General features: G+C 40.8%; 1 long non-coding RNA gene across 1 annotated transcript; it reads right to left on the bottom strand.

Annotated features, from left to right (window-relative positions):
* Window positions 1–2,303: 2,303 nt before the first annotated feature.
* On the bottom strand, window positions 2,304–21,575 carry LOC142052594 (uncharacterized). The gene is made up of 6 exons (XR_012658902.1): window positions 21,146–21,575; window positions 15,254–15,363; window positions 12,615–12,743; window positions 12,020–12,130; window positions 6,959–10,974; window positions 2,304–3,830 (listed from the first exon to the last, which is right to left on the bottom strand). It is a non-coding gene; the product is annotated as an uncharacterized LOC142052594 (long non-coding RNA).
* Window positions 21,576–21,853: the final 278 nt, after the last annotated feature.

Consider the following 21,853-nt stretch of genomic DNA (forward strand, 5'->3'; position numbering starts at 1 on the left):
ATTTTGTATTTTTTGGAAGATTTTTTAAAAGTGATTATTCCCTATTGAAAGAAAACAAACTCATCATGGAGTAAGACATAAAACACGTCACTTCTGGGTTTGCATTACTTAAAATTGTAAAATAATGTAAAAAATCTTTTCCGCTTCTAATATTCATTTTTGGCAAAGTAATTTTGGAAACAAACTAGAACAAAATGTTGAAATAGATATTAATGAAGAATTCTTCTTATCCTTCCAAGTAGAAAATTGCCAGAATTCAGAAGCATGTGAAGACTTTAAATTTTGATGACTATTGACTTTCTGGTGGAAAATATTCTCAGTAAGACTGGTTAGTTACTTCTTTAAACATAAGGAGGAAGAAAAACAATGAGTAGTCGGAAAACACCTTAATCTATCCCAAAGCAAAAGGAACTGTAAGATTTTGAAACCTCCTCCAGGTTCTTCATAATCATTATCTGAGATAGACTTCAAATGATGATTGCCACCATTAATGAGCTTTGTGATGAATTTTTTTTTTAACTAGAAAAAGAAATCGGAATGTGAATTGTGTTTTGTGTATGGTCCGCAAGCTTTCATAACTTTTTCCTAATCACACCATGAGCTGTAACACGGCCTGGTAGTGCCTACTAAGAGTTTTGGGCAAAAGAAGAAGCACTTTTCACTATGCAGGCTTCAGATGTAGCTTTATATGCCTCCTATATTTATATGACTCCTATATTGAGGAGCTTTATATTTCTCCTCTGATCAGTCATCTCTCCCTAATCCATACTGTATCGAACAATTTGAAAATAACATCATTAATGGGAAGGTAGTCATCCACAGAAATCATAATCACATTTGATTTCAGAAAATATTAATAAATTGAACTGCTGCCTGGATCTCGCTTGCCTATTTGCCTTTTACAAAAGGATATACGAGCTATGGATAATTTATAAACAAATAGTATTATATTATTGATCATTAATCTCCATGGTTACTGAGCTCCGCCAGTTTCATCTTGGCTTCTATGTAATTAAACCTTGTTGCACATGTACAGCAGTACAAGCTAGATTAGGCTAAAACCACAGGAATTGTTACAAAGGACAAAGAAGGAAATTTCCTTTATTTTTTCACCATGACGTAACTGTCAAAGCTGTTTTGTCTCTACATATGGAGCTGGTGAAGAAAAAGCAACATTGTGCTCAAACTCCAGAAACCAAGTTGTTGTGAGTAACAGTGCACTGAGATGAATGGTGTGCTGATCAGAGTTAGGTCCTGATCTTTGTCCATAGATTTATTAGAGACCTTTTGGGCACTTTCTGCCCAAAGCTGTTGTCATACTGGGATCTGTAAGAATAACCTCAGATGAGAGTTGATCTGTTCTAATGTGATTATAAAGTAGCTGTAAGTACTCAGGCTTGTACAGTTAATTTTTTAAACATTTTTTCCTTCCTTTTTGCCATATGAAAGCGACACTCATAATAACTCAATGGGAGTGTTGTTATTATTATTATTAAAAAAGCCACATGAATATACCTGCACATATCATATAAAGTATCATGAAATTCTCCCCCATCTATTTTTCAGTTACAGTAATCTTCAATAGTTCTTGCAGCAACAGTATGGGAAAGTTTAAAGTAAACTTCAATGAAGTTTACTTTCTTAACAAACATGTTTTGAGTACTCTTCTACATCACCTTTGAACTGACCTGACGCAGGTTAGTCCTCTTCTAGATACCTTGATTCCAAAATATCTAACTACTTGAAAATGCAAATAGGAAATAGTGGAGGATGCTTTTTCATCTTAAAATAACTTTTAAAAAATCTCTCTTATAGTCTCCATGCACTGATTATTCTTTCACTTTTCCTTATCAGACTGTTTTCCATTTAATTTTAGTTTCCCGGTTTCTGGATTCAATTTCCCCTAGCTTCATCTTTGTGGCATACTTATCCTGCCGCAAGCTGTTCCCCAAGGTGGTGGATATCTGCTTTCCAGTCTAACTGCAGAGGTAACTGCTCTGAAGGGCACGGTCACCTTTACCGAAGGGCTCACTGGCGGCTCCTTCTCTTGCATTTCTGCATATTTTCAAACAGTAAGGTTAGCTTTGTCAATATTTTCATACTCTGCGGCCTCTCTCCTGCCTTTCTATTTCTTAAAGGTCACAGGTTTCTTCCCAAATAAAGCACATTAACGATTTTTTTTTTCTCATTCCACCGTAGGTTCACTCCCACTTTTGGCATCTATTATATCTTTTGATGGCTTCCAATGGAGTGGATACTCACAAGTAGCATCAGATATTAAAAACAAAAATGAGATTTACAAATAAGTTTTACAGAATGTTCTTCCATGTAATCCATTTCAGAAAAAGCAGCAGAAATTAAAGGTTTTAAATACACAAAACCCAGAGAGGTATCCTGTAGTACCATAAGCAGGACCATAAGCAACAAAGAAATCCACTTTTAAAACAGAGTATATACGAGACTATAGAAAACAAAACATTCAGCATATGAAGAGAGTACTTGTGGATGGTTTTGGCTAGATCAAATCCCAAAAGTTGACAATAGGAGTTCTTCCAGAACTGCATTTAGATGACACTTTCACAAAAAACAGTGGAGCAACAATAGAATTCTGTCTACATTTCTGCACAATTGCATCATCTTCCCCACACAAAAGTCTAATTCCCCCAAACGTTTCCCTGTCTTCAAAAGGAAAACAGTGGCCAAGAAGAAAGCCCAAATGAACCCACTTAGTGAGGACTGAAAATACGTGTTTGCAAAGTGGAGACGTATATATTAAAAATGATTTAAAATGGCTTCAGAAATCAGAGAGAGTCATTTGGTCTTCACTTCTTTCTAAATAAGAATAACAAATTGCAAAATATGCAAGGCTGGATCATATTAGAGAATTCTCATAAATTATATATTACATAGTTGGACATTAAACTGTTAATACAGGAAAGCTTCAGAGTATGGGTTTCCAATTTCCACGTTATGAATTTTTGTCAGCACAGCTTCCTGTGCTCAGATGACGTATCCTGTCAGTGCTAGGCTTTTTTCCCCCCAAATACTTAATTGAATTTTAATGTCATGCAGAAACTCACACACCGGTGTTTGGTTGAAAGGCAGTGCTGGAGACCATTCTGATTTTTTGCTCCTGATTGTACCTTTGTGATTTCTTACTGTATTAATTCTTGTAAGCAAGTCAAATTTTCTCACTGAAGACTTAGCCACGTGAGCCTTGATTAAAGACATTAGTAGGCATGGAACAATTAAAGTAAGACTTCATCAGAAAGAATTGGTCTGCAGGGAAGAGGAGCCGTACAGTAAGTGTACTGTGTGCTAGCACTTTATTTACAGAGGCCATGCTGATAAAACCCAAGATCAAATCAATATCAGTTTGCCTAAAGAAGAAACTATCATGCCTCATGGATTGAGACACTAAAGTCTTCTTCTTGCCTATTATTCTTGATACACAGCCACTGTCATGGAGCTTAATCAGAATTCATGAAGCTGCTAAACCCGAGGAAGATTATTGATCTTATTAAAGATGTAGCAGCAACAGACTGAGAAGATGGGGCCTCCAGAGGAAGGAGAAAATGGGAGCCTCTGGGGGAAGCCAAAGCAGCTATACTTCACTCGGCGTTTAGCTGGCAGGCTTGCCGCCGCAAGAAACCAGAAACATTTTTCTTCCATATATCAGGAGCTTGAAAGCCTGGGCACAACCGCCCCATGTTGAGCATCTAAATCTCTTTACTTATAGCTTCTAAGTACGCCTTCCTGGTCATCATCAACAACGTTTTAATTAACTTCGAAGACTCAATTCCTTCTTCAGTTAATCCGATCTAATGCCACTGAAAAAAAAAAAGGAGTGGTATAGGTGTAATGTAGCTGGATGGGAATTTAAAAACTGTAGATTACAAGGATATTACAGATGGCCTAATTTGACTGACACAGCTGGTACTAACACAGAGAGAAATAATCTAGGTGTACTTTTGTATCCTAGGGTTTTTTTTTTGCTGTACTCTTTTTAGAGTGCAAATTAATTGCTATATTTATAGAAACTGTTGAGTGATAACAGTGGAACTAGAACTGTGCAAATAATTTTTTTCAGATCAGTTACCAAACTAAAAAATGAAATAAAATTTGTTTAGACTGACCCAAAATAAATTTTTTTCATTTCTCCTGATGAAAATAAAGCCTGAAAAAGTCCCAATTTGAGTAAGTTGTTCCATTTGACAGGAAGTTAGCTATTTTATTTCGAGGTACCTAGAACAAGAGGGGTCAAAGGGCTCAATTCACAGAAATTTGGAGTCAGGGGTTCCCCCTGATGAATAGCTGTGTGGTCACACAGCTTAAGTCAGTGAGATGTGAGAACCTGGGTTAAATTTGGAGGGATCCTCCAGCCTCAGGAGACAGGATTTTTGGAGCTGAATCTCCCTCAGTCTCTGCTGCTGCAACTCTTCCATCTTACTTCTGTATAAAATGCATAATAAATATTAGGTCATTTGGGAGCATGCCCATCCCTGTAAAGACACAAACTCCTTACTCGTGGCCCTCATTTTTTTCTCTCTGCCAAAGGAGCAATGGGATGGAAAGAAGGAGGGCAGAGAAGGAGAGGCACTGGCTCTTGCATCCCTTCCCCAGCCAAAGAGGGCAGAAGAGCCTGCAGCTGACACCTTCAGGGCGATGACCTGGAGCTCCTCCTAACCTTCTCCCTACCCAGCTTGTGAAGGTGCTGCTCCACCCTGGGTGTTTAATTATATACACAAAATGCACCAGTATCAGGAGCAGGGACTGAGAACCCCATCCAGGAAAAGCTAATAACATGGTAATTAGAAGACTAATTCAGGAAGGAAATTAAAAATCTGAATTCAAATAATCTCATGAAGAGGAAGATCTTGAATACACAGCACCCATGTTCTGCATCATTCAAGTGCCAGGCACTGCATCAAAAGAGGCACAAGCCTTTCTTTTTCCGCTTCCAGCTTTATTTATCTAGTGAAAAAAGTCAGCTGAAACTATTTGGCAAATCTGATCCAGATTAAAGGGGGGAGACACACACACACTAAAACCAGTACTCCCAATAATTACTGTAGTCATCTAAAACATTCACCCAGCTGAACACCACAGTGGTATTCTTACAGCACACCTGTGCAGGCAGGATCGTCAAGCTAAACTGGAACTAATTTTATCTCTCTGCAGCAGGTGAAAATTAAAAACAGAAGGGAGTAACACAGGTCTCTTGGCCAGCAATCACTCTCCCGATAGCAGGTGACATGCAGCTGCTCTTATCAGGGTAAAAGCTACAGCCAGAGAGGTAGGAAAGAATTTTTGGGTTCATTCTTATTGCAGAAGGTGGCAGGTTGATGTTACGTCTGCAGGAACTGTGCGATGATCTGTGCCACTGGGAGGAATCCTTTCTGGCTCCCTACTCTTTCCAGAAATCATAGAACCATAGAATCATTTAGGTTGGAAAAGACCCTAAAGATCATTGAGTCCAACTGAAAACCTAACGCTGCCAGGTCCACCTCTAAACCATGTCCCCAAGCACCACATCTACACATCTTTTAAATACCTCCAGGGATGTTGACCCAACCACTTCCCTGGGCAGCCTGTTCCAGTGCTTGACAGCCCCTTCAGTGAAGAAATTTTTCCTAATATCCAATCTAAATCTCCCCTGATGCAACTTGAGGCCGTTTCCTCTCATCATATTGCTTGTTACTTGGGAAAGGGACTGACACCCACCTCACTACAGCCTCCTTTCAAGTAGTTGTACAGAGTCATAAGGTCTCCCCTGAGCCTTCTTTTCACCAGACTAAACAACCCGAGTTCCCTTGGCAGCTCCTCATAGGACTTGTTCTCTAAGCCCTTCACCATTTTTGTTGCCTTTCTTCGCACACTCTCCAGCACCTCAAAGTTTTTCATGTAGTGAAGGGCCCAAAATTGAACACAGCATTTGAGGTCCTTCCCATTGCAGGGTGCCCTTACACGCTGGCCCAAACAGTTCTTACTCCTCCAGTGAGAAGAGAGGGGCCCAAGCATTTGCGCCCCCTGTTTGTCCTCCAGGAATCCATCATCACAACCAAGCAGTGAGCGGGACCATGGCTGTGCGTGTGCTTATATGCTGTGCAAAGAGCTCATGGTGTGCTTGAATTTCATGCCAGTGACATATTCCCCAGAAACCATGGATCAGGTTAGTCTTTCATTTCCACTGTTATTATGGTAGTGTCATAGCTTATTTTTTCATCTACAATTTATATATTCTATATTTATGATCTATCCAACCTATCTGAGAGACTTTTGGTTGTGAAAAGGAGATACAGCTTCAAAAAGAAAGAGACTAGAAAAATGCCATCTCAATCTTATCAAGCTAGGTAAAGTATTTACGGAGCATGCCCCATTGCGAAGATGAATTTTGTTGTGATTTTCCTACGTTAGAAAACCAAGGTTTTGCCTCTTACAATCAACCTTGATAGTTTCTAGGGAGTGAGGACTGATCTCAGCTTGCAGCTGTGGATCCAAGTGTGTCAACCCACATATGCCATGTATGGTTTAAGCAAATCATTTCATGCATGATATTTACCATCCATGTCAACCTGAACAGTTAGGAAATTAAAATTCTGTGGTATTATGGATTCACTGGGCTGACAAAACAATTCTCAGCCTGGAATCTACTGCAAAAATAGCCAATACTTGTCACAAGAACAGAAGAGGCTGCCCAAACACATGATATCCTTCCACAATTTTTTGTGTATCACTATACCCCTTCAAAATGCTAACCATGAACATAACTAGAAGTAGTTATAAAGTGTTTTATTTCTAGACGGGAACACTGTTCAGGAAAGGTAGTAGAGGCATAAGGCCATGAGGGTGGACCTCTGAAGGATTTTTTCCTAGGCAAGAAAGGGACCATGATAAAGCGCTCTCTGATCTTCTGGATGTGATTGTAAAAAGACCAACGAAGAAAGACACGACTTACCCTGAAGCACAGCAGACGCTGTGTTTCCATTGATAATCCATGCAAGTCCACTGAGTGGAGAGCAGTATTAGTCTCACACAAGAAATGAAAGATGATTTTAATATAGACCGAGAGACTGGAAATATCCGTTCTGCTAAAAATTACAACAGGACAACTGCGTACTATGTAATACCAGCAATAAGGATACTCACAAATGAACACTTCAAAAGGGCAGAATTACCTTAGGAGTTCTTTGCCTTTCCAGAGTAAATGTGCCATAACCACTACCAAAGACGTGTTCTAAGAAATCATATATAATTAGAACCATTTAGGATTGATTTCGTAAAGCATGAAAAAGCATCTCATAGGAAATCCATTTACATGTTTTATTGGTGCAAATAGCTACACATTTCTCTGTGTATATCGTATGCTCAGTATCTCATGAGGAAAATAAAATGGGGATATAAATCCGACCCTTATCTTCCAATTAATTTCTTGTAGAAGTTTCTTCCTTAAATAAGCTACGGCCTGTTTCAGGACACCCTTATTATGTTGTTATTCTATCAATGTACTGTTGTTATTTTGATAACAGTAGATCAAAATCAAGATTTCTCTTTCCAAACTTCTGATATATAACAGAATAACTTCCTTGGTTTTCTTAAAATCCTATAATTTAATTACTATAAGCACTCCCTTTTCTCTCTGAATCTATATGAATTCATAACAGTGTGCTTTTATAATCAATTTTTTTCTTCTAAAGATTCTGTTTTCCTTGTTCTGCAGAATCCTTTTAATTAAAGCACACCCACAAAAGCTGGAATGTTGGAGGACGATGTTTTCTGGAGCTGCTGCTGTGTGCTCGTGAGTATGCTGCACATCTTGAAAGAAAATGGTAGTTTCACGACAAACCTAAATGTCTTATAACAGCTTGTTCTGTAATTTTAATTTATGCTACTTTTTGAACATGTCAAGTTTTAGTTTATATGTAGGCTCAGCCCAGTACTTTTCTACCGAGCGTGTAAGGCTGCTGTGGGGAGTGATGCATGACAAGCTATGATTTGCGGGCAGGTGGGAACTGCCTGAAATACATGTATCTTCATAAGTTATTCCTAAAATGCTATTATTACCTGAACTGTCTCTAGCTTCAGAACTAGATAGCCTTTCCTTCCCTCTGTACTGGAGTAGAAAGGCGGTGGGAGGGAAGCAAAGTTATTTTTTATCCCCGTGACTGTGGAGCTGTTATCACTGCCAGTGGCTCCAAAAGCCCACGCTGGCTGAGGGACACATCTGGGCTGCTGAGGGCTGTGCTAGCTCTGGGAAAAGCAGGCATTTCCCAAAGAAACTCTGAGGCATCCTCAGAAAGAGGGTGTTGCACTACTGGCCCACTTAACAAAGCTGGTACACAAATACAAAAGGCCTACCTGCCTATTATAAACTTCTAAATGTGAGAGGTGTGTATTAAGACGGCGCTCAGATGTCACAGCGATTCCCATTTGATACATCCCAATGCCTGGATCAAAGGATCAAAGTGATCCCACTAGTGGATGTATTACAGTTTCTAAATACATTACTTAAAATGCTATTGCAAAAGCTAAACCGATGGAATCTCTGTTCTCATAAGCTTTATAGTTATTCTTTACATAGTGGCTTGTACATAAGACTCTTGTACAGCTATTCCAGTTCTTGAGTGCTTCTAAGGAACTAAGACCAATTAAAATTCTTCACTTGTGTATAATAAAGTAGGATATTTTTAGTGTTATTCAGCATAGCTAACATATATATGGAAAATAGCAATAAAATACTGAAGTTTAAATTTAATAAACTGCTCAGTGGGAATTTGTAAATGAGAACTCTGCTTTGGAAAGTTTGCCACTTGAAAGAAGAAAAGCTGTTTTACTTGGGAACCTAAACCTCCACTGGATGGAATATTCCAGCTTTTTGGACTATTGGATGGATAAGCCAAGCTTCTAAATCTTTTCTACCCCCATGTGTCTGACCATTGTCACTGCTAAAATTAAGCAGCAAGAAGCTGAATTTATAGGTATGTAAGAATAATAAGCAGATACACAAAATGGCGTTTATGGGCTATTTATCACAGGGCTCCGGAGGAAGCAGGGAAATGCCTGGGAGCTGGCAAAATACTAACAGCAAAAGTGGACTTCCACTTGCATAAAACACAGGAATAGGACTTCTAACCTTTTTTAAAATCTCTTTGTGTTAACTCAAATGTTACTATATACTAGGGAGTAACACTTTTGAAAATTTCATTTTGTTTTCATCTACACAGACACATATTTCCTGAGTGGCAAAAGACAAAAATTGGCTTTCTGGTAGTTGCCTGAAAACTAATCAGTTCCAACACAAATTAATGACATTTAAACTTTGTCACCACCTGAGGATCTTAGTACTATTTATACTTCAGACATAAGATTGGAAAAAGTTTTTTACATATTTGTCACATTGATTCAAATTAAGTAATGACTTCTCCATTTTTACAATCTAAAAATATATTTGCTTTGTAAAATACATTTAATTTAAATAATACTTTCCTGAAATCTTCACACACCTCTGCTGTCTTCTTATCCACTTTATCAGTTCTTTCTTTTTCAAGAGAAGATCTAATCAACAAATTGACATTCTTTCTCCTTTCATCCACTCTCCCATTTTTCCTCTCTCTCCCAATCCTTTATCCTGGCAATTCTTATCAGATTTTCATTTTACCCTTCCTCCTTTACCAGTAATCCTGTAATTTTCTATTTGTTTGGGTTTTTTTTCCCTTGTTCTTTGTTTTTCTTAACTCTTCATGGCCATCCCAACACACGTAGAAGGATGTTTGTCTCATCCATATTTTTTACAATCCTACATTTGACCTCATTTTGCTTTTGCATTCCTGCTGAGTCTTCCTCCTGTCTATTACTTCTAAAATAAAACAATGCACTGCCTCAAACAATTACCTCGGATGGCTTTCTGCCAGCTTCACCTTCTCCCAAGTTGTCTTTAATTTCGGCTGTGTACGCTCCACTCAGCTCTTCTGAGGTTGCTATTAATGATGTGACTGAATCTCAGGACTCCTTCCACCTCCACAGCCTGTGATGTTACTGATCATACTGTGACTCTGAAATCTTGTTCTCTCCTGACTCTCCATCTTTTGTTGTTTTCTTTTCCAAATCATTGCCAATTCCTTAACCTTTCTGTCAGACATGGGGGATCTCCATCCTAGCTTTCTCTTTCAACAGATATCTCACCAGGCTCTATTTTTACCTCTTCTTATTCTACTTTGTTTTCTTAGATGATTTCTTGTGATTCCATCAATGCAACTTTCATCCCTACCATGCAAGTTCTTAATTTTTTGTTACACGTACCTGGTTTCCCCTTGAGCCTAAAACACTGAAGTCAAGATGACCTTCCTGAATTCTTTCTATGATTTTATCAGCCTGTGTTTTTATCCTTTCCCTGGCATTCTGCTTTACTGACATTTTGAATACAAGTTAGGGGCATCCATTGGGCACTCATCTACAATCTTATCTTGTATCTTACTATGGAGTTCATTGTTCCAAGTGGATGATGCCATCTTCAGTTGCCCGTACATCTCTTTCTCTCAGAAGTTCTTTCATACATGCCTTTCAGGCTTTCTTCTAGAAAACTATCCCCAAAACAGCCTGTAAAAAAACCTATGCAGCCTTCCTTCAAAGTTATCTCAAATCTCAGGAAACTGAGAATTGGTATTGGTCTGCAGCATTTTCTGTGGGGAGTGCTCTTCTTAATTTATTTGTAGATGTGTAAATACATTGTGTGCTACATTCTGCACTACAGATATCTAGTCTATGCTAAATACATACTCTTAACTTCACTCTTGTTCGCTTCTTGTTTTTTACTTCAGTTTCTCTTATAAATATTACAAGCTCTCTTGCTTTAAGACCTGCCTTTTTGGGTGTGCACGGTAACCAGTACAATAACCCATGAGACAACAAAAGAATTTTTGGCTCTACTCACACGGCACTGATGAGAGTTCCAAAACACTTATTCTCCCCAGACACCTGTAGCAGCATATACACAACAATAAGACTCATTATTATGCTAAATAATGTAATGGCAAAAGAGTAATTAAGTTCAAAGATGTCAGACGGATTGAGGCATTACTATTGTAGCATGTCAGCCCATTTCATTGCATTAAAAGAATGTAAAAATATAGTTTGAAAATCAAACCTATGCAGTATTGCACACTTCAGTCTAATCAAAACCTTTTCACACTCAGAATTTCACCCGTTTTTCAAATAGTGAGGCAGATAGAGATTCCCACTGCTGCCAGAGCTATATAGATCAGGAGGGGAAGAGGGCATGAAGAAGTATGTATGTTCCATGCATATACAGTGCCAGACATAATAGGATCACGATTAACCACTAGATCACTCAGGTGCTACGACAGTAAACAGGAAAAACAGTTGAAGTTGGTTAGGGAATATCTTGAATTTAATTTCCTAAAGGTGTGAGAATCCCAGGGCATTTCAGATTGGCATATTCTAATTTTATATAAAACCAAAAAAACCCCGAAATATGAAAGTGAAGCCCACTGGATTGTATAACGTACAAATCACTTCAAGAGAGTTCAGTGTGAAAGGTGATATGAAAGTGCAAGTTGTTAACCACCGTTGCAGCTGACTGAGCGTTTTGTTTATTCTCTAACCAGATTCTGCTTCAGGAGTCTGTACCACAACTAATTAACCATAATGCTTTATAATTGTATAAACAGAATATATAATAGATCTGTATGATATATAATTAAGTCTGCCCTTAAGGAAAGCTTTTGCAAGACAAACCATGTGCTCTTTGAGAACTGCCTCTTTATATGCTTGCTTATAAGGCAGGCATATTTCCCTGCCAGCAGAACTTGGGGAACATTCTAGAAAATAACATTCGTTAAGGCTGGCCAGATGTTTTCTTGCAGGACTGACTACTGGGAGCCTCATCTCCGAAGCTGAGGTGGTTGCAGCTGCTTTTGCTCCTTCCTTTATGCAGCCTGCGGTGAGGAAAGGGGCTTTGGTACAGAAATTTGTCTGATTTAAAAAAAAAAATCAAGCTCACTTGCTGTTGCCATGCAGTAGTCACTTGTTTAATCTTGGGTTTTGCTGGCCTCACTTTCTGTATTTTTGTGTGTATTAAATTCTAGGCTCAACTCCATTATTGCTCCTGGACCTGCAATACAAGAACAAAACCCGAAACAAACATGAATATTTTGTTTCTGAACTGTGACCCATAAATAAGCACAGCCCGATGTGGTTAGAGGATCGCCATTCTCCCGTCTGGTGTTTGATGTGCTTGTCGTTCCCATGAAATAAAAAGGACACGTAGGAGTTCAGGACACCTGCGGGGACCAGACATGTGATTTCATTAGATGAGGGCCTGCTTCCTTGAGGTGACAGGACAGGCAACATCCGTCTTTAAGACCCATTCAAGCAAAGGTGTGAAAGTGCCACATCACCCCTACATGGGGACTGGAGCTTTGCGTGTCCCAGCCTGTGGCTGTTAGAGAAGTCTTGAAATACCAGGCTTAGCAGAGCTGATTCAGTCCAGTGAAGGATTGCACTAGACTGTTTTCACATAAAACCTGTCATTTTAAGATGCCATTTTAAGAGCCAGCAGCCATCCAAGCACCCCAAGATGAGAAACTCCCACCTACTTAGTACTCTGCTGATGGTCTACTTGAAGATCCACTTCCAAGGACCACTGTGCCTTGGGGAGCTTGTTCACACTTTGGATATCTTAAATGTACACCATAAAAGAAGTTAATATGAAGATAAGCTGTTTGCTGAAAGAAAGAAAAGAAAAGAAAGAAAGAGTGAGCAGAGAGCAGAAGCCTCCTTGGTCTAGCCACCACTCGGCTGAACGGGAGGCACAGGTTCACATTACGTTCCTCTGGAATGATAATCATGCCCTTCCTCAAGCCTGACACACCACTGGGAGGATTATCTTTGCATGTCAGCCTAGATCCTTCTCACTGATAAAGCTGCTGTATCTCAGAAATATTTGGCAGGACATCGCCATATACACAGAGGAGCTGACTCTCCTAACCTCAGAGGCTTGGTATGGGGAGTAGTCTGTGTCAGCTCTTGTACCCTCCAGATCAACTCTACAGATCACCTATGTAGCTTGTAGAACAAAACACACAATTTCCTTGGGGAGCTTTGAGGTGGTTTTATTAATTCTTTTCCAAACCTTCTGAGGTAACATTTTTAAGGTTACAAGCTTTTTCTTCTTGCATTGCTTTCCCACCCACATCCATTTCTGAATTCAGAGCTGTCTTCTGTCCCCTTGTGAGCTCAGTCACAAAAAAATTCTTTTTTCCCTCTCCTCCTTTCCAAAATTAAGTGATACAGCTTCTTCTACCCTTTCAGGATCTTCAGCACTTCTTACTCCCTTTATACTTCTTATGATGAGTTATCTCACGTATCATTCTCTTTCCAAATACACTTTCTGTTTAACATCCCCTCTTACATAACGGAGATACGCTGCCTGCTGGAAGAGCCAAACCTGTAACTCAGTACTATAGGAGAAGGTCTTCCCCTTGAGACGTTTCATCCTGGTCTTGTAATAACCAAACAATTACATCAAAGAGTTCAGTTTCTCCGTGGTGAGACTGATTTCAACTGTTTATTTGAACGTGGTAGTTCTATCTCCACCATTAGTGGTTACATAACACCTCAAGCATCAGGGAAATTATGGGTGCCCCCATCTACCTGGCAGGTCAGTCCAAGTTTGCACATGACATACTTGGAAAGAATTTCTTCAAGTAACATGTGCGCTTTTTGTGATTTAAGACTTTGAAGAATCTGAAGAGGTACTTCACTGGAACTGTCCTGATCGCTCAAAGAAAGAACTCTCTTTCTGGGCAAGTAACACATATAGATAGATTTGCCAAATAACACTTTTCTTTCCAAGGACCCATAAATCTCAGATTACTTTTGAGACTTACAAATGTTGCAATAATGTTGTTCTTGATTACAAGCAAGACTGTAACAGCTCTGACTGGTAGTGATTCCATAATTATGTTTGATTACAGACATGCTGCTACTGTATCGATGCAAAGGGGTTATTTGTTGCCTTCTATCAGTCTCCTGGATTCCACTGGAGACCAAGAGCATGCCATGCCAGCATACACAGCTTACTCAGCTGCCTTCCTCAGAGCTTTGTCACTAAAGCGTAGCATTTAATACCTGTGATAGTCAGGTGTCCAAAACCTTTAATGGAACTGTAATTAAAACACTATGTAACCACATCCTTGATGGCCATCTTCTAAGGGGATTCTGAATTTCAGCAACTCTAGAGGGCTCCATCTTGCAAATAAAGTTTTACTTCACAGTGCAGGGGCTAAGGTTATTCATGCCTTTACTATATTACCATTACAGCAAGAACCAAAACAACAATGAGAAACAGAGAAAAACTATATCTGTAACACTGTCCGTGCTTTCTACTACTACAGAACTTAAAAAAGGAAATGCTCCATTAAGTCAAGTAGCCCTACTTCTGTCAGTGAACAACAAAAAAAAATCATGCTTTACAGTTTATTCTCCAGTGCTCTGTTCATTTGGTATTAAATGACTCATGGAATAAGGTTTCCACCTCTCCCTGTGGGAGATTATCCCAGCTGCTGAGACCTACTAGCAGTTCCCTTTCCTTCGTCTCTCTGTTAATGATGCCTAAGTTTTGCATTCTATTTTAGTTTGGGATGTAAAAGCTACAAAGGAAATTCACATCCCCAAACCTGCTTTTAAATGCAATTAAGGCTGTGACATGATCCCACAAACCCAAGGAAACATGCAGTTAAAATAGAAATGCATCATATATTTCACTTAAATACTGTGCCACCTCAACGGTACCCTTTTAAGCTAACTGCATGTTTCCTTGTTTTTACGGATTTGTTCCTTAGTGTTATGTAAATGCACTTTTATTGTATGTAAATTAGCATTAGGCAACGTGTTAAAGCCTGTTTTATAGCTGTCACACCAACAAACCACATTTACAAGTAAATATTTGTTCTACAGGCTAATATATTACCTGCCTGGAAATAATAATTATTTCCAGCATTTCTTCTCAGTGCCCTGACTTTGCTCTGGCCCCATAACCTGTTGTATGCACAGAAGTTCTCAAAATGCAACATCCTTATTAAGAGTACATTGCTTACAGAGTAGCAAACCCTAAAATTCTTTAAACAATGTGGCTCTCTAATACATTTTGTTCTTATTCTTCTTGCCAGGCTGCACAATCTATTTAACAAGAGAATATTCTCCTGTTTTGAAGATGAAGAGACAGCCTGTTTACCTCCCAGTCACGGTTGTGGAGTCCACTGTGTCACTCAACAGCATCCCATCTGGCTGGTAAAGGAATAGTGGTGACAAGCTCCAAATAAAGTTTGGTGCTGTTTGTTGCACCTAGGAAGACAGACAGTGGTGAACGAGGCTTTATTTGTGAGAAAAAGTGAAGTAGGATAAATAGACAGGCGGAAGAAATCCAGAGAACGACTCTCTGAAACAGAGGTTGGAGTTCCCAAACCTTCTAAATCAGTATTGTCAAAATGTACCCTTATTCACACCAGCACACACCCAACAGCTAGGGCACCGGTCGGGGCATTCACGGATAATGCAGTTCAAAAAGAACAGCAAAAAAACAGGTATAGACCAAATCAAAAAATCTTAATGGAAAGATGTCAGGGACTCTACTATCAGACACTTATAACTGTTTTAATGGATCATAATGGCTTCAAATCTACCCCGTTAAGGGAACGCTGCTCATTTAAAAAGTAAAATGCCATATAAATCAAAGTATTACACAGCACATTTATGCTTTCCTAATATCCTTAGCAAGGTAACTGCTCACATGAAATGGTGCCTTTCCCTTCATTTATTTTGTTTGGTATGATTAGTAATAAATACGACAATATAAATGTATTCAAATTGCTACTGGCTTTTGCTTACTGTTGTTATATTTTCCATTCAAGATACTGTTTTTGGACATACTTAACACAGAGTACCTAAGCTACCCCGAAAACATAATATGTTTCCTCACAAATGGTTTTATGATGTAGCATGAGGGTGTTTTTATAAATATGAAGAATTATTTTTACTATGTCCTTGCAAGATGAAGTGTTGCGTTATTTAACTATTATTATCGATATCTTACAGATAAGACACTGGCAAGAGAAATTAAGGTAAAAAACACCAGAAGTGTCCATTACTTTTTGATGCCTTGGGTTATCAGAATGCTTGGCATGTTACACTGTTTCATTAATTTACTGCACTGTATCAATCAGCTTCACTTTGGTGTTCAGCAGCCCCACAAATATGGCCTCAAGTGTCCTCATACTGATCACCAAACCTGCAAAACCCCTCAACTGCTCCTGTGAAAGGACTTGGGCCCATTGGCATCTGTGCCAATAGGATTTTTTTTACCCAGATGATGAACTGGGGAATGGAGATGGAGACGGTGATTGAGTCAAGTGACTGAACTCGAAACAGTAACATTGGGCAGGATTGCAGGGCTGGAGAAAACTCAGCTTCTCACGGGGTACAGTCTGTTATGGTTGACTTGTTAGCTAAAGGAAAGTGTTGAATGGAATTACCTGTACGAACAGACAGAAAGAAAAACTCCAGCCTGAATGAGGAGCCTGGAAAGAAGGACTGGTGATTTTAGCTGTGAGTTGAATGTTCGCCTTTATATTAAAGCAGACGCCTAAGGAATACATAATTCAAAAGTCCCAAGTGGTTGGCCTATTTTCCTGAAGAAGAGAAGAGGATGTAGCAGCAGGTCTGATTCCAGATGAGATAAGATTCTGTTATAACAAAAGTAATGCTTAATGGGCAGGTCCTTGTTTAACTGAGGTATTCAGTATCACAAAAAAGCTTCTGGCAGACAGGAAAAAAAGACAATTATCCAAAATGGTATTCAATTTTCTTAAGGGAAGGTCTTATGGTTCTTATTCTGTAGTTTCCTGTTCATCATGCAGTCCTCACTCATAGCAACAATGCTGTGCACTGAATGAAATAAAGTAACAAGTAGCATTTGACTAAAAAGACAGCACTCTAATGCCTTTTTGCTGAAATTTGATGCTAAACTTAATTCTGAAATTTTCCAGTTTATGAGTATTCATAAATACTAATTTGACCTAGCATAAATACTGTTTGGCTCCATAGGTCTAACATTCCTTTATTTAATGCCCTTTCCCCATCTCCAGGAAAACAAAGACACAAGGAAAGGAAATCGAACACTTGACAACATGTTTGGCCCTAAACTGGATGATCAGCAATGTGAAGGTAAGTGCTTTTCCTTTTGTTGTTGAGATGACTTGATGTAGACTTGAAAGTCATCATGAGTTGGAAGTGCTGTAAGTGGCACTGAATGGTGAGACAGAAGTTTTGCCTGCCTCTACCTGCCCCATTTTGGCTCCTGCTCACCTTTATTCTCTGTGCCCGAATCCTACCCTCTTCCCAAATACCTTCCTTCTTTTTTATATTTTAAAATTGCCTTGTCCTTGTTTTAATGCCTTGCTCGTCTACATTTCAGCCAGACTTCTCAACTCCAACCTCTTCCCTGGTGAGTGCTAGCAAAACCAGCAGTGGGGATAATGACTTTGTATCAGCAGCCCTGGAGAATTCAAGGGCACGATTGCAAGCTAAGTCCCAAGAAGCCTGTGGGCAGAGAGTGCTCGGCTGATCTGAGGAGATATCAGTGCCATCAAACATTTGGAGTGATAAAAAGATGGAATGCACTTGACAAAGGCAGTGTCCAGCTGTCAAAAAACCTTGTAGTAAAAAATTCCATATTTTTCCCCCCCATGACTGATTTGTTCGAGCTAGAACTTTTTTTTAAGGCAAAAATGGGCCAAACCCAAAACCAATGCCTCACAGCTTGAGATAGACACTTTCTAGGAAAATTTGCTGCTCCTGCTTTAGCAGAGCTACTCAGCAGCAGAAAGTGGCATTTCCCATGGGAACCCTAACTACAGGGGGCACTCCCCTTCCTGCCTAGGGATGCTGCAAGTGCACAGTGGCAAGCTTATTTTAGAACCAGTTTTATCACTTGAGAGCTGCACCTTGGGTTGTTTGGGGTCGTTCTAGTTTTTGGCCGCAGCTAATACTTTCTGGTGGTCTCTTCCAAAATATTACTCAGTGGTAAGAACTTCATCTTGTTATTTCTCTCTTCCCAAATGTAATATTCCCAGTTATACAACTGGGAATGAAGGTATACAGCTTCATTACAAATAAGTGAAATACAGGGAATGGATCTGAAGATACACAAAGGTAAGTGCACCCTTTCTCCTTAGTATTTTGTGGTAGGTGCTGTGTGAAAACTTCAGAGGCAGTCACAAAGGACACATTTCTAAGTGGAATGGGCAAAGGGCAGCAAAGAAAACATAGAGGGAGATAAGAGAGAAATAAAAATACTGAAACAAGCAGGTAGATGCACTGGGAGGAGAGTGCTGATGGCCTTATGCCCAGGTAAGTGCCTAGAAACAAAAGGTATGCCCAGTTTTGAAGAGTTTTTCCTCTCTAAAACCTTCAAGTAGGAAAAAACTAAGGATTAGGGTTGCACCATGTATGGTGACTGCCTACACCTTCCCAGTTTCCATGCCTCATGGCACTCAGGTAAACCCGTTTCTGCCCCTGAGAGATGAACCCGTTAGTAATTGCTAATAGTAGAAGAGACGTGTAGCTTTGTTACGCACTTGCCTCTTGTTGCCCCGCTCCTTGAGTTCATTCCCTTGCTCCCACGCTCTTGCTGTGATGTATAATTTCCACTGCTTTCAGGATGCCTCTCCCAGAAGCTGTGCTAAGGATGCCCATGTCTTCAAAAGGATTTAAGTTTCAGAAATACCCATCACCTCCAGTGTAAACTCCCTTAAGCACACGCCATCTGACAAAGTAGTTTCTTAAAATGGAAATGAGAAGCAAGAAATGCCTATTATGTGGCTTTTGAAAAGTTGTCTCAAGGTATTTAAGGCAAACATGGGTTTTTGAAAGATACGAAGATTCTGATAGGAGCTCAGGTTTTGCTTCACTTTCCCTATTATGTCTTCTGCTGAATATTATAGTGCAACGGTATATACTGCATATATACTGCAACGGTACTCCCTGAGGGAAGTCTTCTGAAACCTAGACCAAAAGCATAATGAAAAATTCAGCAGTTGGCGTACCACTTCAAAATAAGGAAGACTGAAGACTACTTTCTTCACCTCTCCCAAAATCACTGTTTCCTGGATACATGACGCAGTGTTGTTATACTATGTACGCTAATTCTAGTTAAGACAGGGATGAAGGTGGAAATAACTTTTGGGGAACGAAGTCTCCCCTGTACAGCTGTTGATGTGTCTGGTCACAGTTTGTCTGGAAGTGGCCCCAGTGGACTTTTTCTTCACTTGCTTTGAAGGCTATGCAGGTGGTGTCAGTTCGGTTTGGACTGTAAGGTTACAGCATGGTCCTTGGTTTGTTTGGAAAGGAAGGCTTGCTACTGCTATTTTACACTGCCATGTCCCATGGATCAGGGGGTTGTTTTTGTTTTGGGGCTTGTGGGGTTTTGTGTGTCACATGTTTACCTTGTCTTTATGCATCTATTCTTCCTATTCAAATATCTCACTTGTTTTGATGGGGAAGGACATGATGAGGAATTGTAGAATAGTGTCTAAATAGCTAAATTCAAGAGTTGTACTAGCTCATCTTTACTTTAATCTCATATAACTCTGAGCACTGGCAATAGCTGCAACGTATCAGCTATTGTCCTGGCTGAACAAAGATGCACTTTCTCTCTCAGCTGACACCAGATGATTTTCCATTTGTAAGACATTACTGTATCAGCAATGTTATCTGACAAAATTACGGATGCAGGAAAATGTGCTTACTGTTTAAAACACTACTAGTATTAGTGTGGGCAGAATTCTACAGGTGAATGCTTTCCAGCCATTTTGAACCCAGTGCAGTGAAGCAGAAAAAACAAACTAGATAGACTTCATAAGCTGTGATTAAGCACAGTGCAAAACCCTTGGGGGAAAAGCCTCTACACCACAGTTATACAAACAAATTTGGCTCATGCTAGCAGAAAAAAAGAAGACCGGATTAACGGAAAAATACGTGGTTGCTGATTTTTCTTAAAATTAATTTATACAAGTGGCTTTGTTGCCTGAGCACATGTTCATGTGGATGTGAGGTGTATTATTCCAACCCTTTCTGTAACATAACCGTGGTGACTGCATCACATGGTGCTAGTGCAAACAAAGTCTCGTTAACAGCCCATGAATAGATGCATTTTCCTAGAACACAGTTTCTCATTGGGGCTATCGACTGGTTCCTGGGCTACCAGGGGACAAGGATAGGTATGGACAGCTTTGGAAGTATATAGAGTAAGTGTAGTAACCTGCAGCGTGCTACAAGACCACTGTGTTTAACACAAAATCAAAAGGAGTACAAGGGATATAGTTAATTCTGTGACACTTTTGCCCGATTGCTGACTGACTTGAAGGCAGTATCTTATATAGAAGAATATAGGTTGTTAAACACCAACCATTCTACCGCTATTGATGTTCTATGTCCTTTTTGTTCTCATAAAGCCTGCGCTTTGAATCTGAGAGGCCATCACACTGAGCAGGCTTCCTCCACAAAGCGAGACCCACTGCATTTTTCCTTCACCTCCATTAGCATCTTATTTGCATCAGATCCAACAAAAACACTGCTCTCTTGATGGACTCGGCTCAACTTATCTTTCTGATCTTACAGCCATTTATTTTCTTAGCTATTGAGCTACTCATCTTAATCTTTGTTTTCTTTCTGTCCCATTGTCTTGCGTTATCAATTAATCTAGTGGGAGCTCTTTCTCCTGGAACAAAAGCACTTTTCTTATTATCACTGTAAAACTTTTTATTTTTCTCTTGACATTCTCCGGTAAGTGTCTTTGAACATATGTTAGGGAAAAATTCGTACAAATTCTATATATGCTTACGTAAAATGACGAAACTACACTTAATTAGAATTTGAAGAACATCTCGATCGTTGAGCATAAACAAAATTATTGTAAAGGCTTGACAGCCACACACGACGGACGGGACTGAACCTCGTCGCAGGTAACTCTGGCTGTTTCTGAGCCTTCCCTGCACGGGAGCGGAGGAAGCGGGTTGGAGGCAGGGAGGCCTCTGGGAGTAGGGCTAGTGCAGGACGTGGCTCACGGTACCTGCTCTCTGTAGGAAGAAGTCGGCATCCTCGAAAGTCAACCTGAAATTCAGGAGCGCAGCCCGGTACCTCGACGAACGGGCCCCCCCGGGGGCTGCCGTCCTGCCCTTCCACCGACGGCCAGTACACCCCGGTACCCCCAATTCACACAGACCCGCGGGCTGGGGCACCCCCGCAGCGTCCCCCGGAACCCCTGGGCCGGACCCCCCGCGCCCGGCCGCGCCAGCAGCCGGCAGGCAGGCAGGCGACCCGCCGAGAAGGAAGCCATCTTTACCGGCCGCTTGCGCACCCCGCGCCGGCCGGCCCGGGCGGAGGCAGAAATCGCCCGTTGCCCTGAGGTAGGAGCTCGGCGTGCGCAGCGGCCCCACACCGGGCGGGCCGCCTACCGACGGCTACCAAACGCCGAGCCCCGGGCCGCGGCGCAGCTCCCCGCCCCGCCTCCTCGGCGCTGCCCCGCCCCATTCCGCTCCGCCCCGCCCCGCCCCGCCCGCGTCTGCCACATCCCACTTCCCTCAGCCCGCCCCGCCCCGCCCTCCGCCCCGCCCCGCCGCGCGGTGCCGCCCTCTCATTGGTTCAGAACCGAGAGCGACGACGCCGCTGGACAATGGAACCCGACCAGGCGCGGCGGCGGCGCCCAATAGGCGCGCGCGCCTGCCTCCGCTGCCCGTCGCGGCCGGGCGGCGGGGCTGCGCGGTGCCATTCGGAGGCA

The sequence above is a fragment of the Phalacrocorax aristotelis genome, chromosome 2 (genome assembly GCF_949628215.1).
Source record: "Phalacrocorax aristotelis chromosome 2, bGulAri2.1, whole genome shotgun sequence".
Taxonomy (NCBI): domain Eukaryota; kingdom Metazoa; phylum Chordata; class Aves; order Suliformes; family Phalacrocoracidae; genus Phalacrocorax; species Phalacrocorax aristotelis.